Below are 22,142 nucleotides of genomic sequence, written 5' to 3'. Positions count from 1 at the left end.
TCGTTAGATATCTTGTTTATCCGGTTGAAAAGCTCACAAAAATGGTAAGATGCCTTAAGAGTGCCGCTAATGGTCGCCGACGGGCACATTTGGGGCAGAATTAATTGTTTTGTTCCCTTTTATCGTCTATTTTCGAGCGCAGTTGTGTAGTGGAGATCGTTTGTAACCAAAGTGAGCTCATATTATAACATTTTTATTAAATTCCGTTTTGGGAATTTTTACCAGAAGATCGAGTAATTTGTCTATAAATTATCATAGAAAAGTCTTAAGCAATACGGCCCAAGCTGTTCTTTCTGAATAAAAAAAAATCATAGAAAAGTATCCAGAGATATTTTTTGCTTTGACACACAAACAAAAGCAAAGCTGAAAGTACACTGGAGCAAAGTACACATTAGCTCATCTCTAATGGCTCCGGTCCCAGGTGAGACAGTCTCTCTGGCGTGTTCTGGGATCAAGGTGAATGTCAAACGACTGGAGCCGGTTTGCTTAAGCTGTCTTGTTTAATTTTAATTTCAGGTCGTTTAGTTGTCTTTTGTTTTTATTTTTTGCTTTTATATGTTTGAGTGTGTAGAGTTTTGCTGCTTTCATCTACCGAGAGATACGCTTATACGAGCTTTGCCTTGCTACTAGAATGTTTATGCAGGCTCCTCTCCATGTGGAGCACGCTAGAGATATTTTTAATGACAGTGAGAAAGATATCAAAGGGAAAGAAAGAAAAAGATGAAGAGATATGATGAGGCAGTGGCATCCGTTGACGTCATTCGGTAGGCTAAACATGCTTATTATATTTCTTCAGCATAGGAGAAAATATTTGACGCATATCGCATCGCATTCAAGCACCACTAGCCTCTTCAGAAAATGATGGTTTAGTCTCAAGTTTACGTTGTCTGTTCAACCATCTCTACTGTACATCAAAAACAATCGTGCTAGAGGCAGTATATTCTACTCGAAGCGAACCTGCGTGGATTGCATCCGTAGCTGATCCTAGAAAAAAAACATCAATATGCGAAAATTGCGAAAATGTGGGTTGAAAACTGGTAGAACTTAGTAATTTTAATCTATGGGAAGCTTATGACTCGAACAACGATTCACATTTCCACTATCGCAGCACGTCTGAATGATGAATCTTGTTCCGCGCTCTCTCGCATACTCTAACGGTTCCTAATACTACATAAAACAAAGAGTCATTGAGCACTCTTTAAGCTCCTACTGCACCGAGCGAACATGCAAGCAAAATATTTATACAACAGCGAGTTGCAATTGGATCTACAATATTCTCTTACACACTGCCTGCAATGAATAATCGAATGGCAACGATCCGAACAACCATGCCAGGGGAAAGAAATGCGAAAGCTTCGAGGGTCCTCCTATTCACGCCGTACATCAGACGACGATATGCAAGCCAGAAGTATCGAGTTCTCAACACCTTCTTCTGACGTGTTTTTTTGCCCTCCTCATGAAAAGTGAATAAAAATTGTAGAAAAAAACGTAGTTGTTAACGCTAGGGTTATCACTCAGCAGACTGTGTGATAACAACACAGCAGTCAGAGCGCGGTATGCGCATACGCGTTATATGGATTTGAGGTGGGCGGTGCAAACTCACGAACAAGAGCGCGGACTTATCACTGGAGAGAGGCCGCGTGTTTTTTTGACAGATAAGCCATAGAGATAGCGAAGAAAACAAGTGAATAAAAAACGAGAATATAAAAACAGAGTAAGACACACATTTAGTTTACAGTTTTATTTCATACACCAGAAATTCCGAATGCAGTATCCTGCGCAATCATTGGTCCTTCGAACCGGATTTCTGGACATAAAAAAAAACTGTAAAATTTTGTGTATCGAGGTTCTTAACCTCAATCACGCGTTGCGTAAGTGAAGTGAAACACATGCTTCTAATACACTCTGTATTGTAGAAAAAAAAAAAGTCTGCTGAATATTTGCTGGTTGGTGAGATGGCTACAGAAACGAAGAAAACCCAAGCGACGATTGTGACGCTGCGATCCCGAGCCCAGATGCGAGCAACAGAAGAGTTTATTAACGGGTTCAACGAGGAGAAGGCGAATCAACTGGCAGAGAGGTTATCCAATTTGGAAGCAGTTTGGAAGGCGTATGAAGCGGCTCAGTTGAAGCTGGAATCGTACGAGGAAGATGATAAGCTGCTGAACGAATTGTTCGACGCACGGAACGCGTTTTATGACAGGTATTGTTCAGCTAAGGGTTTTTTAACGTCACGTAAAACCATGGCAGTCTCTGATCTGGATGTCACGGATACGGGGAAAGGCACAAATCTGGCTAATTTACGTCTACCTAAGCTGGATCTGCCTACTTTCGATGGTAACACGACGGATTGGCTCAGTTTTAAGGATCGATTTGTGTCCATGATCGATGAGGCAGAGGACATGCCTTCCGTAATGAAGCTGCAGTACTTGTTATCAGTGCTAAAGGGTGAAGTGTCAAAACGTTTCCAGCATGTGCAGCTTACAGCCGACAATTACAGCATAACATGGCAAGCGCTATTAGATAGGTATGATAACAAACGGGCACTAAAGCGTGAATATTTTAAGGCCCTGCATGCCATTCTGCCGATGAAGGGCGAGTCGACTGAAGAGTTACGCCGGGTTTTCGATGAATTTACTAGGCTGACCCAAGGAATGAGTGCGTTGAAAGAGCCCATAGGACAATGGGATACACCGCTGTGCAATCTGTTGTTCTATAAGTTGGATGGTAGAACCTTATTGGCTTGGGAAGAGTATACTAGTAAGGATCAGGAAGATTTGTATACCAAGTTGCAAGAGTTTTTACAAAGACGGCTGAGAATCCTTAGTGCAACAGTTCAATCGACCTATGAAGTATCAAGATCGAGTGTGGGAAAGGTAGCCGGCGTGAAGCAGCATAAGGGTATTGTGTGTGTTAGCACCGTGCCACCCGCTATCCTCCGCTGTTATGCATGTGCACAACAACACTACTTACATCAATGTGAAATGTTTAAAGGAATGCAAGTAGCTCAACGTGAGGAGGTTATCACATCGAATAAGCTGTGTCGGAATTGTTTTCGAGTTGGACATATAGCCCTGCGATGTAATTCGAAATTTAAATGCCACAAGTGTCATCAGCGCCACCACACACTCTTACATGTCGATCCGATTGTGCAAAATCCATCTCCAGATAACGTTGTGGTTGCAAATACTGCCGCATCGGGAAATACTATTGTTTTACTACAAACCGCGTTGGTACAGGTGATAGATGATAATGGAAGAATGTTTGATGCAAGAGCATTGTTGGACTCTGGTTCGATGTCCAATTTCATCTCGACGGCTCTTGCAAATCGTTTAACTAATCGCAAATGTTCTGCTAGCGTATCTATTTTAGGTATTGGCCAACGAGAAAATCATATTCATGAAGCAGTAGATGTGATCGTGGCATCCAAGACGCAGCAATTCAGCACAAAGCTAAATTTTCTCATTTTAGATTCACCTACCGCACAGCTTCCCACTATGGAGGTGAATACAAATGAATGGAAGATTGAAGGATTAGTACTAGCCGATCCATTCTTTTACAAGCCAGGCCAGATTGATCTACTTATCGGTGGAGAAGCATTCTGGGCCATTCACATGAACGAACGAATCGGTGTTGGGTCTGATAAGCCAGTATTTGTGAATACTAAGTTTGGATGGACAGTTGCTGGATCGACTTCAGCAACAAGCCAGAATCGTCACGTGTCAACAAATGCAGTTGTGCGTCAGGACACGTTAGAATCGACCATCCGGCGATTCTGGGAGATAGATGCTTTACCATCCTCATCCTCGGCTTCAGACGAAGATCCATGCGAGACATTCTTCTCCGAAACTACTTCTCGCAACAACGAAGGAAGATTAGTTGTCAGATTGCCGAAAGTAAAAACATCAAGAATCAGTCTAGGGGAGTCCAAAAGTATAGCACAAAGAAGATTCTTCAACACCGAACGTAGACTACAGAAGAATCCTGAGGTATACGAGCAATATCGAATGTTCCTAAAGCAATACGAAGAGTTGGGACACATGGAATTACTTGCAGAGCCTGTAGATGATAGTATGGTCCATTGTTACTTACCGCATCATCCAGTGTTGAAGGAGTCCAGTTCAACGACGAAAGTAAGAGTAGTTTTTGACGCGTCGTGTAAAACTACATCAGGGTACTCCTTAAATGATGCGCTTCAAGTTGGTCCAACTGTTCAAGTAGATCTTTTCTCGCTGATTGTTCATTTCCGGACTCATCGAATCGCTATTAGTGCAGATGTCGAAAAAATGTATCGACAGGTTATGGTACATGTTGATGATCAGCCATTACAGAGAATTGTATGGCGTCCAAGTGCTGCAGAAGAGCTTAGAAGCTACCAATTAAAGACTGTTACTTATGGAACAGCTTCTGCTCCATTTCTAGCAACCCGAGCTTTAAAGCAAATTGCCCTCAATGCAGCTGATAAATACCCAATCGAAGCACACGCCATCACGAACAATTTCTATGTCGACGACTTTCTATCTGGTGCTAATAATGAGGAGTCTGCTGCTACGTTGCAGAAAAACGTATCCAACTTATTACAGCAGTATGGGTTTGTTCTAAGAAAGTGGGCATCGAACTCGAAACGCGTCCTAGACGATATCGCAGATGAAGATTTAGCAACCCCACGTTGTCACAATCTAGGAACTGATCCTGCTATCACTACTCTGGGACTTGTATGGTTCCCTGGAAGCGATAATTTCAGCTACAATTTCAAGAATGTCGCATTGCCTCCAACTATTACCAAACGCACACTTCTATCAGCTGTTGCTAAAATATTTGACCCTCTGGGGCTGGTTGGACCTGTTGTGTGTAAGGCAAAATTACTAATGCAACAGGCTTGGACATCTATCGACCCAATTACTGGTAAACCTATTGATTGGGATGTTAATCTTCCAACAAAACTGCAACATGCTTGGAAGGCCTTTCAACAAACGATTCATATTGTGGAGAATTTAAACATTCCACGCTACGTTTTTGGGAATGCAGGTTTAGACAAATGCGAATTTCATATATTTGGCGATGCCTCCGAAAAGGCTTACGGTTCCTGTTGCTACATACGTGCTCCTTCAGAGTCAGGGGTTTCAATTCATCTACTAGTGGCAAAGTCTAAATTGGCTCCTGTTAAAACTCATCATTCCATTGCCAAGCTTGAATTGTGTGCTGCATTATTGAGTGTGCAACTTTATGACAAAATATCGACTGCATTAAGATTCAATCCTACGAAGATTATATTTTGGAGCGATTCTACCACAGTTTTGCATTGGTTAAACGCATCACCATGTCGATGGAAGACATTCGTAGCAAATCGTACTACACAAATATTAGACGCTACGAACATTAACCAATGGAAACATATAGCGGGGATTGATAATCCAGCAGATTATATCTCCCGAGGTTTAGATCCAACGGATCTATTAGACGCAGAGAGATGGTGGTTTGGACCATCATGGCTTTCTTTACCAGAAGATCAATGGCCAGCAGGTCATTTCACTCCTTGCGAGAATGCCGACATACTAGAAGAACGTCGTAATACAACCATGTTGGCATTAGCAGCCGTTGCAGCAACATTCTCTGATGAATTATTTGCCAAATATTCATCATATACTAAGCTTCGACGCGTTTTTGCATACTGTTGCCGGTTGCTAGTTAAAACGAAACATCGTAAAGGAGCGAAGGTCTGTGTAGAATTTCCTGAAGATACTAATCCCAAATGGTTATCGACAGCGGAATTACATCTCGCAGAAGTAAACTTATGTTTATTACATCAACAACAAATGTTCCCAGACGAACTACATGCTTTGACGAATGGAAGCTTTATCTCACGATCATCGCAGTTGAGGTGGGTTAACCCAGTATTAGGAAAAGATGGATTAATTCGGGTCGGCGGACGACTTAATTTAGCAAACCTTCCATTGTGCACAAAAAACCCAATCGTGTTGTCAGCGAAACATCGATTGACGGTTATGCTGGTTGAAGCCTGTCACAAAAGGCAACTACATGCGGGCCCACAACAAATGCTCGCCTCGTTAAGACAACGGTTCTGGATCATAGGTGCAAGAAATTTGATTCGATCGGTGTATCATCGATGCGTTACATGCTTTAAGAAACATCCAACATTTATTACTCAGACCATTGCCGACCTACCCAGCAGCAGAGTGGTTCCAGCGCCTCCGTTTTCAATTTCAGGAGTGGACTACTGTGGACCCTTTTATGTAAAATTTGGAACACGGAAGACAATACCACGGAAGGTATACTTATCAATCTTTGTCTGTTTTGCGACGCGAGCAGTACATATCGAAGTAGTTAGTGATTTAACTACCCAAGCCTTTATTGCCGCGCTACAGAGATTCATCTCACGTCGTGGAAGGGTCAAGGAGCTACATTCAGACAACGGCACAGCATTTAAGGGTGCAGCAAATCTTCTCCATCAACTCTATGTACAATTGAAAACCGATCCCAAATCGCGAGAGATTATTTTCAACTGGTGTGCTGTGAACGAGATAACATGGAAGTTCATTCCACCGCGAGCTCCTCATTTTGGTGGGCTTTGGGAAGCCGCGGTAAAATCAGCAAAGCAACATCTACTTAAGGAGTTAGGATCGTCAACACTGCTTTACGATGACTTCTTGACGCTATGTGCACGTGTGGAAATGTGCCTCAATTCGCGACCACTCACTCCTATCCCCAATTCACCTGATGATCTCGACGTATTAACTCCGGGCCATTTCATCACTGGATCTAACTTTCAAATGGTGCCCGAGGTAGACGTCAAGCACATTCCGGACAATCGCTTAACACACTGGGGGCATACGCAAAAGCTAATGCAATCAATTTGGGCAAGATGGTACCCAGAGTACCTCCAGCAACTTCAAGCCAGAGCTACAAAGGTATGTAAACCACCAGTTAAGATAGAGATAGGACGAGTCGTAATTCTAAAGGAAGATCATGTTCCACCGGGCCAATGGCCACTTGCAAAGATAGTAGCGCTTCACCCAGGCAAGGACAATATAGTGCGAGTTGTTTCATTAAAAACGCCAGATGGAAAAACAATTACTCGCCCAGTCGTCAGGATAGCATTACTCCTTATAAATGAGTAGTATTAAAATAACATTGTTATTTCAAGGTAGCCGGGATGTTAACGCTAGGGTTATCACACAGCAGACTGTGTGATAACAACACAGCAGTCAGAGCGCGGTATGCGCATACGCGTTATATGGATTTGAGGTGGGCGGTGCAAACTCACGAACAAGAGCGCGGACTTATCACTGGAGAGAGGCCGCGTGTTTTTTTGACAGATAAGCCATAGAGATAGCGAAGAAAACAAGTGAATAAAAAACGAGAATATAAAAACAGAGTAAGACACACATTTAGTTTACAGTTTTATTTCATACACCAGAAATTCCGAATGCAGTATCCTGCGCAATCAGTAGTCACAAAGCCGGAACATACTACACGTGGTAAACTGGAGTCGAAACTAGACCACTGATCCTTGCACCCACTGTCGTCCCGAAGCGTCTTCTTTCCACGTGATATCGAATAAATAATGTACGGCTATTTATCAGCCTCGGGGGGCAGCAACAGCATACGAATCACACACACAGGGAGAATTATTGCAGCTCAGGTCAATCATTACCACCTCGTACGTTTTATCAGTCGAACGTTGCAATGAAGTGCAATAAAAACACTACAACAATGAAACAAAAAACAGCCCTGCAACAACTAAACTGCATCCGGATAAGAATGAAGGCACACAGTTTTAGGAAGTTAGTATAGTTGGTGGCGTGTTTCGACTTCGGAAGCCTTTCCTTCATGGTAAGACGTGATTTAATGGCGTCCTAGTTCTTCTTCGCTGGGGCGAGCTCGTGTTTGTATTCATTACGCTAGTGGCAAGTAGTAAAGTCTTCTTGACCGTCGTGATCGTGTTTGAAGCTCACCGTGTTCTATTGCACCGGAACAAAGCCTTGAGGCATGAAAAATGTGTCTCGAGATCAATATGGGTTGCCGCGTTTTTGCAGGTAACCTGTAAGCTGATTTATGTCAATACTGGTGACCCTAATTGTTGTCCAAAAAACAATGTTGGATGACGCGGACCCAATACAAACCGAATCCAACCTGTTACTTGGATGGAGATGACCTGAACACGTCTTGAACATATATTCATACATTTGAACTCTTGTTTCAACCTGTTGGTACATGAATTATGCACGTGGTTCAGTGTTTGGTACAGGGCATAAGCTACTCACACAAGAAAAGGACATTATCCATTGCATTTTATTAAAACAAATATTGAAGCTTCTGGTGGTTTTTTCCCGGAAAGCGATGGATATTCTCTAGCACAGAGGAGACAACTAACAAATTTTGTCCAAGTGGACACCATTTCCAACTTTACATATGGCACCAATCTGATGCAATACATATGACAAAGTCTGGATCACTGGAATCAAACACTCTTGACAGTACAAAGTGCTATGGAAACCTTTTTTGCGCTTCCACACGGTCAAAAGGTCCTTCTGAGAACCTTACTCTGATTTGAAGCTAACAGGATTTTGCAGGTAATTAGGATTTTGCAGGTACTATATCGATTGCCTTTTACTTGTTTTCCGAAGTAGCAAATCTTACAGCATTTCTTAAGGAACAGGATTAGTTTCTAAAGTCGTTGATGTGTCGATAGAGCTTAAACGTTGGCTTAACACTCTAATGCTCAGCGTAGATTTTACATAATTCTTTTTTCCTTTCAAATGATGAAAGAAAGTATTTTTGTCTAAACTGCATTATTCAAAGTATTTTAAACATGGATTCAAATGTTCTCAAAGCATGGCACATTTTTTTAAACGAAACTAATGTCTTAGTCATAACAAGGGCTGTTTAGGATGGAAATGCGCCAAACTATAGGCAATTTGATTTACACCATAGTCAAGCCATAAAATCAATAGCAGCGCCATGTCGAGGCAATGACACAACTACTCCCCTTTTCACAATAGCGCCATCTACGTAGTTAGTTATGTAAGTTATGGGGTCAAAGGGTGGTGTCTTGACTAATAATTAGGAAACATTTGTATGTCCACGGAAAGAGGGGAAATTAAGCCAGCGTACAAACCCAAAAATGTAAACATCGCTAACGGAACACAGCAATTTGTAATGAGTACCCCAAGAAATACATTCAGAATTCAGTTAACAGCACAGATTTTGGGGCTAGAATTAATATCTACATCTTCATATCACCTTGCTAGCAAATCTTGCATAGAGTCCTTGGCGGGTAGCTCTTGCTTGACTCTTGTTAGCGCTCTCCGGTGAATATGCTAACTGTGCTGATTTTTACTCCCTTGGAAACCTCGAGTCGCGAGTTTTAACTATCTAGTGTGGGGCGCAATCCTACACAAGGGCCTTATCTCCGAATTTCTCCAACGATTCATCTTTTCGCTTCAAAAAAATGTCATTCCGCTTCGGTACAAGCAATAAGCCACATCCATGGAACGCATCGTATGGCTCTTTCTATTGTACATCCTCCATTGAGCAAAAGCCATCACATTTTCCCCAAAGAGCGGTCGGTAAACTGCAAAACCACCTTGGGAAAAATGGCTCTCACCTGGAGAAAAGTAGGAAACAAAAGCAACGACGCGTTTCATAACAGCATTTTATGAGACATTCCACACGCCAGCTGGTTTTTGGTTGCCGTCTCAATGGCTTTTGCGTGTCCTTGCCGTAATCCTTGCCTGTCGGCACAAAACGGAAACCAAGTGCTCACTAGCGACTCACACCGGCTCGTGGTTCATTATTCGGGGTCGTGCGTAGAATTTTGTTACTACCTGCGGGCTAATCCTGTTCTCGAGCTAAATGCGAAATGTACGCACTGTGCGAAAGCTGCCGGATGCTTTATGGTCCCAGTCCATTGCTCGTGCGAAGCGTTTGCCAAAACGAAACTGTGAGAAATAACTGGAAAAGACCACAATTTTGCCCCTGAGTCATAAGACGCACGTGAGGACTTGTTGGGGCAGATCGGTATCGTAAATTTGACACCTTCTTTTCTCGCGCGAGACACAACAAGCGCTAGTGACCCCTGCACCGAAACCGCTTGTGCTCATGGTTTATGTACACCGAAGTGTGTGGCATGCAAATTTTTCTCTTACCCACACACACTCACATGCCACCACCAACATTCAAATATTATGTTTCCTGCGGGTGTCGTTGGATGAGGTTTTTGGTGAGATTGTTTTGTTTTGCTTTCCCTTCTTTGCGTTCGTGCGTTCGTGTGTGTGTGTTTGTTTGCTGAACAGCTTTTTGCCATTCCTGTCAGCACTCCATTGATGTAACCGAAGCAATGGCTGGTTGTGGTCGAAAGCAACATCAAACGGGCCTAACAAAAAGAGCCGCAACATGTTGAAGCTTTCCATCCCACTCTGGCTGGTATCGCTCTTGCTGTATCGCTACGTCAAGCTTTTACATGCCACACGACTATCATTTTCCGAGTTACCCTCTCAAGAGTCGATTTAGAAGATGGGTAGCAAACACAAAAAACAACACTGACTCATCACAGTCTCGCGCCGGAGCTGATGTGCGAACGATGTGAAAAAGTTAGTCAAATGGATGGCAAACTTTCGCATTGAAAATAAAACAAGCACACAAAAGCATTCTCTAAAGCTCTTCAGTCAGACAAAAAATGCATATGAAAAGGGGAAATACTCAGTTAACTGAGCAGACAGGCATACATTAGCTTTAATTTATCTCAGATAAAACATTCCATTCCGCAGCACCACCCAACGTCAATTGAAAACTTCTGAGGAACGAAGTGCTTTTGTTCTTCTATTTCCATTGAGTGGAACCCCCTTCCCGATGGCCCAGAGCGGCGAGAGAAGAGACGAGATCCGACTCTAGAACAAAGAATGAAACTGAGTCAAGCGTGCAGGGTTGGAATAATTTCTTGGGAAAACTTTTAATCGTTTCCTTGTCTTTGAACCGGCAACGGTCGGCACACGTCCCCCGAGACAATGCGCTTGCAAGTATTTAACAGTACCTCTTTTTTGCTATTCTTACCCCAATGGAAGGTTACCAAATCGCACGGAAATCCTTCCTTCCTTCGTGGAGGTTCATTAAGAGAAACTTTAAAGGTAGGTCCGTTTTTGTGCGGTTTTTGTGGTAGAACCTGCATACCAGAGGTGTATTCTTCCGTCACACTAAGGATGTTACATATACGTTCTAAGAAAAAGGAAGCTTTGGTAATTTGTTGATTTATTATGTTTTGTTTAGGCTTTTAATTAATAATTTTTACGACCAACAATTTCGAAATACTGTGCCATACTCTCGACTTTCCTCAAAGAATCCGATCGTAAACAACAGAGAATTGTGTTCACCGCAACAACCGCAGAACAAGAGCGAAGCAGTGAAGCAACATGACATAGTTTAACGTTTAGCAAATTGTACATCAACCCGCGGGCTTTATGTGGTAGTTAACGGTTTTAAGTTTCAACCCACATTTCTAGTATTCAGCTTATGCTAGCAGCAACATCAGTGAAAGCCTGCAAAGTTTCTAGCAAAAGCTTCTGTACAACAGCACTGGAAACTTCGCACTCACACGCACCGGCGCATTATATTATAAAACATTGCATTTTACGAACCACTGAGAGCATGAGAGTGGGTTGTAGCAACACATTTCATGAGAACGAGTTCACCCGAACCCGAAAGAAGATGATTCAAAAAGATGGCATGCAAGCGTGTTTGGTGTTTGAATTTCTTAAAGCAAAAGTAGATCCTCGTTCCTCTGGTTGCCTTGCGCTTTGTTTGCTGAATTTACGCGTTGCGGTAGTTGCGATGAGATTAAAGAACGAATCGTGCAGCAGATTGACCTTCTCTGTGGAATTGCATCGGGTCAATAGGTGGGTAGGGTAAATGTACCAATAGTGGTGCAATTTGTGGTGGTATAGATGTATTTTAATGGATTCAAAGTTTCAGGAAAGACGATTTCTGATTATTTTAACACATAACAGTTGGAATATGTTGTATCTTCGCAATCACAACCATTTTTACCAGGAAAAACCCTAAAATTAACGAAAAAATACATATTTTTGTGATTGCTTCGTTGTACCTATAATGGAGGTATGGTTCCTATAGTCGTCGTATTGTGTTCCTATAGTGGTGGTTAACAAGGATGCCTCAAAACAGTGTATAATATCAATATAACTTAGTTTTGAAGCTGTTTTCGTGTGAATATCAAGGATTACTGCCATAATAATGATTTCTTTCGTCATTTCATTGTAAAAAATGTATTAATTTGGTTGATGAAAATATTGACTAAAGTACTGAATAACACCTGTCGTCAACTCATACCCAGAATAGTTTGCTTGATTTGAAGTCGATTTTTCACTCAGCCAAATAAGCGAATTTTGGCCTTTGTTTGGTAAATTACTTACAGAAAATTCATTTTTGTTACTTATTTTAATGAAAACAGTACAACAAGTCAAAAATGTCGTCGAAAAAAATCTAAAATTACCTGTTTTTATTGATTTTAGAACTAAGACCACTATAGGAACATGCCAGTTTTGTGTACCTATAATGGCACTAAGTAAAAAACACTCAAAAATACGTAAATATGGTCAAGAGCCAATGAATTTGAATAAAACAATATCATTTGATAACAATTATGTTAAACAAATAATAATTGCATTGTTATGTGAACATTTAGAACGTTAACAAAAATATTAGTATCGTTATGAAATCCTAAGGATTTTGGAAAAATGTTGATACCTTTCACAAAATAATGGACTTTTCGGTCACTAAGAAACGGAATGGCCCCATTTCATTTTTGAATCCTTTGTAAAAGGCTAGAGAACATTTCACACTATCATAAATAACTTAACTACTGTTAATTTATCGTACGAGACGCATTTTAGTGCAATACCACCACTATTGGTACTAGCACCACTATAGGTACGTTTACCCTAGTGAGTTGTATGCGTTTCTCGATTGTTAACAGATAAGAATAAAAAAATGGCTACAGATTCCTATTGAGATAATATAGTTTTTCTAGAGATGACAACAAGGATTTCAGTTTAAAAACATAAATAACTTTAACCATTTTTTGTATCCAAAACTAATTAATAATTGGCCTAACCACAAAGAAACTTGGATTACCATGTTCGATGATATCCATTTTCTGCTACTACTCATAATCCATTATCCATTATTTTGCACAGACAGTCAGTCTTGGCAACAAAGAACTACCGGGAAAACTTTTCCATTCATTACTGCGTGCTTTGTTTCAGCAATCACTGCTACTGGGAAGCCTTGGTTGTGTCTTAAACCCAATATTATGAACGCCCACGATGAGTAAATTAACTTTCTCGATACTTTTTCCCACCATTCCCACACTGACTCATAGTGTCCTTCCTGTCTGGTCCGCGTTCCACTGAGCATCTCATCGTGTAACAGAGCATAATTTACAAACTTACAAAACATTCGTCAAGTGTTTCATATTTCATTCTTTTGCTCTCAAAGTTTGGTTACCATTTCTATTGTAGCAGCCTTTTTCGTACACCAAACTTCAATCCAAGGCCGCATTCTGAAATTGCATTTCTACTTCTTGTTGTTCTCAGACGATGTGTTGAGAATGGTTTTCCCATCAGCAGACAACACTGAAATTGAAATGCTAATGGTTGCAAGAGTGGGTGCAGAAAGGCAAGCAACAGTATGCTAGACAACAAAAACATTTTTTTTGTTTCTTGTCATTCGTTTTATCTTATCCATTTCTCTCATTGCTGTCCCGCTTTTACCGGTCGAGAAGAAATTTCATCCTAAAGCAAACTCATCTGAACGCAGCAGACAATGGAGGATGAGCAATGATGAAATTCTTCTCGTCCATTTTGCTTTACGCGTGATTCTTCTCTTGTTTTTTCTATTAAATTGATTAAAAAAAACAGTTTAAAAAAATATTTTGTTGGAGGCCATTGCACTCATTTTAAAGATAGAGTCTAGAGTAGATTGGAGCTTAAAGGAGTAATTGGATATGTTTTTCACAGGTCTGAAGTGATTTATGCTTAAGGTACTGCCAAGTCGAGAGCATCATTCACGATAAGAAAAGAACGCTTATTAATAACGCGCGATTAACCATGAATTTCATATTAGTTAGGCCAGTATTTAGATTAATAATGTTAATGGTTTGTAAATCGTTCCAAAAATTCCACTTACAACGTTCTGCGCTACAAATCAATCTAAATTACACAACCATGTTTTATTTTCGCCATTTATTATGCAATGAGCATTATTATGGATGCAGTTTTTACTCGTTTCGGCCTTTTGTTATATAACTACATAAAGCATTTTCAGTGCCAACAAAACTTGCTGCCTCCACGCAGAAAGTGGTTCCGATTGTTTCTACACTCCACTCTCCTGCTTTGCGTTGAGCTGCATGTTGTTCCAATTTACAGAGCATAATGCCACCACCACCACTACCAAAAACTCTTTCATTGCCGTTTTGTCTGGGCCGTACCAAACTAATTTTGCTCGTCATGTGTTTGTGAGCCTGTATAGCCCTTAAATAACAAGCGTACAATATCGAGCGACCTCTTTAAAGCGATTGCTGCAGTTGCAGCCTCACTCGTTTTAAAGCACTTAAAATGCTCTATGAAAAGGCTGCAACTCACGGCATGTATTTTGTTCTATAGCGCCAATGTCGGGCAAGTCTGTGGAAATTTGTGGTTGGTCAATTTGCCGTCGCTTGGAACCAAACTAAATTGCTGATGCCCAGTGGCGCAAAGTGGAAGCAATTTCAGATATGAGCTTCAACAATACTTAGATAGTGAAAAAGTTATAATGCGCCGCAGCTGGTACGATTAAGAACAATGGTCATGATTTATAAAGTTTCGTGCTTTTTTGGTGATGTAGATAATACTAAGCGACTGCAATATTTTACAGGAGTTTTTTTAGCTTTACAATCATTCGCTATGCAAGGTTCGTTATTTCAGTTTGGTTATTAGTCGTACAATCAGCTTCATGCTGAAATTTATCAAACCATACTATGAATAATTTATGGCGTTGTAAAACACACGAAGCACAAAAAGTTTCTTCCATTGCTCGTACACTTACCACAGGGGAAGTTAATTGTTCACTTGTTTCTGCTTGCCTAATTAATTCCACTGCAATACGTAAATAGTTGAACCATGCGCTTTACTCAAAATCGTTTTGAAAACAAACAAACATAAACTCCCGACACTAAAAGTTGATCGCTCAAGTTAAACTTCAGGCACTACTAAAAATGCGCAGTTTTGGAGGTTAAGGCACAAACACAGAGAAAGGCATAATAACCAGAAAAACGAACACTACTACCGAAAAACTGCCCAACGCTCAATTGCCATCGGAACGAAACATAAAAACGCTGCAGAATTCATTTGCGTTTTCGACTGTGCTTTTATTCACCGAACTTTTCCCATGCGATGAATTTGTTGCATGGTTCGCTTTTCGTTGAGCTCTGGAAATTTGTTTTTGCAATTATGACCACTTAGGCAAACTAAACAAACAAACAAGCTGAACGGGGTTTTCGCCCACGAACCAACCTTTTGTTCGCTTTCTTTTAAGTTTCTTTGTAAATAGGCGGTAGTTTACTACAGTTTAACAAGATTATGGTTTTATTAAATGAGAAAGCGTTGGATGTGGAAAATTTAATTTTGTTGGTCAAACTTGTAAAAGGTTTTTTTTTCATCTGAACATTTATTTATTCAGCAAGGCAAATAGAGTAAAACAGCACAGGTTATAATTTAATAATTTAAACAGCCCTTTTAACTCCTTAATTATATTTGCTTCTTTAGAAAATTATCATCCAATCATTAATTCAATCCCAGCTGCGGTAACAGGTGCTAATCCTTCTTACTGATCCGAATCTCTTATCGCCTTAATTAATGAATACTTTGGACCTATCGGATAAAGCGTTGGCTTGAGACATAACAACCCCATTCATCTCAGTTTCTTTCGCTTTGTCACAGGCAAGTGCATTATGGCTCGGTTCAAGGCTTAGAAGAAGCCATAAATCTGCATAACAATTAGTTAAGCAATCTGATTAATGAACAGCTCTAATAAATAATTAACTGGCCAATAGAAGCGAACGAACTTGTTACGGATAATGGGGTGATGATCGTTCGTTGATGGTTGAGACTGATAACAATTAGCAGTGATCCTTTCTGTTCTTTTCATTTATTTGGCTTATGATTTTGCGACTCAAGAGCTTATCGATTATTCAAAAGAAATAATTATTACCATAAAACGTTTTGACGAGACTAAATACTCTAAATGTTTTAAACCCCTTGTCTGTTTTAATTGAGTAAAGTCTTTACCAGCTTTTTTAAAACACCAATACGAGCAAAGGCTTTTAAGAATAAAAAAAAACAGCAAACAAAAGAGTGGAAACATTCAAAATCATGCATCCCCGTTAGTGGGAAATGTGTGCATTCAAGAACACCGACTCCCCAAAATCAATTTCCCTGCCTTGAGTAACAACAAGGACAAAATCCCCTCCCAGATCTCAACATTTTATGCAGGATGTGATTGTACATTCTCTAGCTACAACCAGACCTCGTCACAAGCGGCAAACCCTTGTCGACACGTTGGCGAAACATGCTCCCAAAAAGTGGACCCAAAACAAGGAAATCATTTTTATCGATTTTCACAGAGCGTCCGTTTGCTGTATTTTCTCCTCTACTCCTCTGTTAACCGTAAGCCTACATGCTCACTGACACAAACGTTAGTGGTCGAATCTCGAGTATTCACTCAACACCAGCGCTCAACGTTTTGGATAAAAAGCCTCTCTTTCATAGATGTCCTACGACTCGTTTTACGTGAACCTTTAGCTGGTGTCGGTTTTTTCCATTCCTCATATCTGCATACCTAGCTAGCTCGATACAGCTGCCGATCCGGTCGCCGTTCGTTAGTGACACATTTTTGTAGCTCTAAAAATGGAAAGAAACGATCCCAAACCAAAAAACAGCACAAAATTTGGTGAACACCAGTCGAAACCGCTTATCTCATTCGCACAACGTGTTGCCCGGTATCGTTTCGAGCCTGTTCGGAATGTCATTCATCAACAGAGAGGTCGAAAATATGCTATGTGTACCGTTGGTGCGACGAATAGACCTGTCAAAACGTAACGACAACAGTTTATGCGTCCGGTCTCGGAAACGTATTGGAAAGGCACGAACACTCGCTTCATTCATCAGCAGGCTTACAGCATTTCTTTGCAGCCTTTTTGTTTCCGTTTTGGTCTTTCATTCTCATTGCAATCTTTTGCAATTTGGTCAAGGCACGAAATGTGACGCTTTTCTGCATAACTCAATTTTTGGACGCGCATTAAGACGACCTTGAGAGCGTGCTGAAAAAGGTGTGCCACGGTGTCCGATAACAGGATGCGGCTGCCGTAGTACGCTTAGCCACCGATTGATATTTCAACTACCTACACATTATTCATGGTTTGTTGAGTTTTGCTGTTTCTTTATTCTGCCAGAAATGGAACCCAGTGGATGAAGCCATGTCCGGACAGTATAAAAGTTGTCCAGCATCAGGGCAAATGAACGAAAGGGAAGAGAAAGAGCGATGTGAGCAAAACACACCCTTTAAGCTTTCAGCCACTCCTTGGTCCTTATAACGCGATAGTATTGGAAAATTTCATTTTGTTATTTCATGGAATTATCACTTTCCTTTTCCACTTCCGGCCTGTTCCGGGACGAGAAAATTTAGAGTCCGAAAGGTTTCGGGCTCTAGAGCCGAATAACATCGATTCGGGGAAATAATAATATGGCTTTGAGTGAGCAATCCGTACTATGGTGACCCATATTGATATGCCCAAACGCTGTAGCTGGCGAGAAAATGCTGTTTGCTTGTAAGTATTTTCTACGAATACGGACAAAACGGGGTTTTCCATAGAAACAATGTTTGTGAAGGTGGACCTCACCTTTTCTCTTCTTAGAACGGCTTAGAATGTAGTAATTTTATGAAGTGTTGAATGTGTAGAATATGATTGTAAAATTTTTTTAAAATTATACAAAACTCTTCTAATTATTCCTACTTTTTTATGTCCCAAACCGGTATACGAGAGTAAATGGTACCGTGCTAATGGAGCCGCCCAGTCGTTTGTGTAAAAAGCTCGTTTAATGGAGACGCCTGGTTGCTTTCAAAATCAAAGTCACAAACAATTCCCCCGACATTTTACTTACATTCGCTCCTCGAGCGAACAATCTCATTGCAATATGAAGGGGTTTTTTTGTCTTGTTTAATGCCAACACACCCACACGTCTGGCTAACACAAGCAGACGCACATCAGACCTGGTTCATTTCATCATCGAAAAAAAAAAATTATGTAACACCTCTGCTTAGTTCACATTCGACCCGGATGTTGAATCGATCCTTATCAATCAAATTTAGATGCAAGCAACGCATTTATTTTCTCAAATATTCGTTAATACATACTTACTTACATCATGTAAGGAAAACTGGATAAAAAAGTATTATAAATTCAACATATTTTGTGCCAGTCAAACCTTCGAATGCGTGGTTGGTGGATGATCTTTCAAAGGATCATTTTAGAATGGGAAATAAAGCTTATTTTACAAGTTAATCAATACCATATTTTATTTCAAATAATACAATACTCGAGCACTTACATGTTAGAAATCGATATCCGAACGTTTCCCATTCGGTTTAGTTAAGGTTATTTTGCAGCAAAATATCCAAATCTTTCAGTAAAAAACCTAAACTTCTCAAGCACTGCCACATTTCCGTTCCAATTTCGGCCCGTAAATTTTTAATTTAACTGTATACGCATTTTTGTTTATTAAAAATAACCCATTGAGTGCCTCTAAAACTCATCAACTAAGCCCTACACGTACGCTGGTGTTCAAACTTTACCGCTTTCTCACCCAAAAAATAACCAAAAATTAAGCTGCTCATAACTTTACCGTTCCAAGCTGCTATCCCACGAGATGCTTGACGATTTCACCATTTTTATGCTGTTTTAAGGTTTCACTCTGCACCTTGCACCACAGCACTACCGCGAACAGGTATGAGCATTTTCATAAATATTTATGAAACCGTGCGCAACCCGGCCGAGGTTAACCTGCAAAGCCGTGAGCCGGAAAAGCAGACTCCCAAAAGATCACCGGAAAACCGGAGGTGAAAATACGGTTTTAACGCTCCGTCTGTAGCGGTGGCAGGGGAAAAATAATTTCGTGCATAAACTGCCACTAGGGCAGGTTCTGCACTTTGTGTGGGTTGTTATGGAAAGCAGGAAATATGAAAAAATTTAAGCAGGTTGGTTGAAGCAACAATACCTCCTTTGCTGGTGTGAGCCTCTTTTTACGTTTGATATTTTTTTCACACATGAAAATTATTATTATAATCAGAACAAAACGCATGCTCTGGAAAATGAAAGCCACACTCATTCGTATTCTGTATAATTGATACTATCAATTAAAATAAACACAGCATACAAAGAGATGCAAAAGCCCTGGTTTGTTTTCAATCTGTTCAACCTATTGACACAATTATTCACTTGAAAAGGTTGCATCAACACGCACTGATGTATGTATTGGATTATTTGGTTGTTTGGAGCAGTATTATTTCATGTATTGAATGAAAGTACAGCTTGAATTTTATTTAAAAAAAGCAAAACAACTGATAACAATGCATAGAATAATTTTACATTTTTTTTATTATAAACAAAATAAAAAAGAATCCAATAAAAAAAAGGAATTGAAGAAAAAAACAAACATACGATTCATGGTAAACCTTACTCTATAGACTTTGCTCCATCTACGTACCTGTAGAAAATACTTCCTTTTTTTCTAAATTTGGCAGTGTTTGTTTCGGCCGCTTTATCAAAAATTCATTTCCTAAAAATGTATCCAATAAAACGCAACGCAATTGACGTTATTTTACCAAAACCGCATGCTGTTCACGCTTGTTCCTTTGCGTGGTTTTGCGATCGCAATTCACAGGCTCTGCTTCTGCTGACCGCAACACAAATTGTCAATTACCGTAACAGATACTGTCGGTGAAACACCACCACACACTGATACATCCAAAGCTCCAAGGTTTAACACCAACGAGAAACACAAAACCACAATCTCGCCCAAACCCCCACGTAGCGAAAAACACTGAAAAATGAAAGGGAAAGAATTGGTTTGCGCATACAATCAAGGCATGGGGAAGAGAGTGTTGGTACAATTTTACGCCTCCCTAACCATGCTCTTGCGCGACGGCGGCTCATGCAAACATTGCCCGGTGTACATATACTGTCACACAAACACACAATCAGTATTCTTCATTATTCATCGATAAGCTGAAAACCGATATTCAACACACGATTGGTCTTAACCCGCGTTGGAAAAGATTTCCGGGGAACACTTGTTTATTTATTTATCGCTTCGTTTTTTGAAATCTCATATCTTTTTTCGTTTCTGGACCGCGTTTCAGCTGCTTAAACCATATAATCGGAAACGGGATTTTTTTTCATTAAACTCTAGGTATCCGAAGATGCGGGTTTTATGCGTCGGATCGCATCTGTTCAGCAGATAGCTCAAACGGTACACTTTTCTGAAATAAAACGACACATACATCTACACTCTATACTTCACACATTTGCTTTCCCCCATGTACGGATCACGTTTTACGAAAGCTTCAACGTACAGCACTCGGACAAAAGAAATCACACCAGATCGGACTTGCCCCCATTCACAAGGCATCTCAGCACCGTATGCGTCACGCAACCACCACAACCTCGAAAACCAAACACTGCAGTACAACGGAACGGGTCGGAAAATTGCTTTCTTATCCCATTAAAGTGGTCTCACACAATCCACATTCCAATGGCATCCCTAAACGATCACACTAACACACATATCCGGTTCGACGTAAGTACAGATCTGCATGCGTTTTATTCCACTGCGTTGCGTACATCATCATCTTCATCATCATCATCACCATCTACATTATCATCATGGGTGAGTCGTGAAGAATTTCAAATCGCTTTACCAAACATGCCAAGCGCAACAACCTTTTGCGCTAAACACACACGGCCTGATGCACTGCACTTCATTCCGAGCAATTAACGATTAGTGCCTTCGTCATCCCGATGGCAGAAAGGTGCCACTTGTGTGTAAGTAATGTATGTTTCACCAACTAAGGCTTTACCGTGCGCCCATTCGGCATGCCATTGTACAGGTGTGAACGAACACTATTGCCATCCAACAGCATCTCTGTCGAATGTTTCTGTTAAGGGTACTTTATTCTTTTTTTTCAAGACTTTTCCTTTTAATTTCATCTTGCGTCTTGACTTTCTTCATGTATCAAACATCCTTCTTCATGCGATAGTTGAGAGCCACTTAAAAATAAAAAGCACGACGACTGTTTCATATTGCATCACTCCGTCCCCTTCAACAGCAACCAAAGAAGAACCCGTACGACATTATGACACACTGCTGGCAAAACGAATGTATTGGAGAGCCTCTTTCCTCAACACACTCGTACATTTCTACCTTAGAGCCGTTATAACACGTCTGCCTACGATGGTCACCAGCGCACCGGCAAAGGAATAATAATCCAATATTCAAGCGACGAAGGCTGCACCATCCACCAGCAACGATTGAAATGATCTTTCCGCCGACTGATGAAGAATTAAGTACTGATTGTGTATCTCTCTTCGATGCGGTTTTCGACGGAACGAGAATAGTCGTTTTCTTATCACCTCTACCACCGCTACTACACGCTAGCACGTACGCACGGATAGCTGATTCCTGTCAACTACCTTCAACACTAGTCACCGAGCTACTGAGTTGCTGTTTCGTTTCTTTCGCCCATGGAGTTGACTTCGTTGATTCAAGCTGAGCTGAGTGACTTCCCCTAACCGAACGAAGAAGCTTTCGAGGCACTCACTGAGCCATCTTGGGGAGAGAGTTTTCATTGTCACACCAACACAACCGAACGGTTCATTCAAAAACTATCAAAACGGACAATATACGTTTACGTTTCGAGGTTAGGGTGTTTTGCTTTGATTTTTTGTTTTGTTATTTTTGTGTGAGTAGAACTTGTTCCTGTTCTTGTCTCTCTGTCATGTCCCAATCCATTATCAG

The 22,142-nt window shown here is 40.7% G+C and overlaps 1 protein-coding gene across 2 annotated transcripts in view; it reads right to left on the bottom strand.

Annotated features, from left to right (window-relative positions):
- The window catches only part of LOC1280209 (zwei Ig domain protein zig-8), a 54,961-nt gene extending 33,138 nt beyond the window's left edge, over window positions 1-21,823 (bottom strand). The window contains exons 1-2 of one of the 2 annotated variants that reach the window (XM_061659497.1): window positions 21,541-21,823; window positions 19,833-20,168 (exon numbers count right to left, since the gene is read on the bottom strand). The gene's annotated coding sequence lies outside the window, so the exon portion shown is untranslated. The remainder of the gene's footprint in view (window positions 1-19,832; window positions 20,169-21,540) is intronic. The other variant, XM_061659496.1, reaches the window with a different exon arrangement.
- Between the last annotated feature and the right edge of the window lie 319 nt (window positions 21,824-22,142).

The sequence above is a fragment of the Anopheles gambiae genome, chromosome 3 (genome assembly GCF_943734735.2).
Source record: "Anopheles gambiae chromosome 3, idAnoGambNW_F1_1, whole genome shotgun sequence".
Classification (NCBI taxonomy): Eukaryota; Metazoa; Arthropoda; class Insecta; order Diptera; family Culicidae; genus Anopheles; species Anopheles gambiae.
The sequence above is the reverse complement of the archived record's forward strand: the minus strand, read 5'-3'. Positions and strand labels throughout refer to the sequence as shown.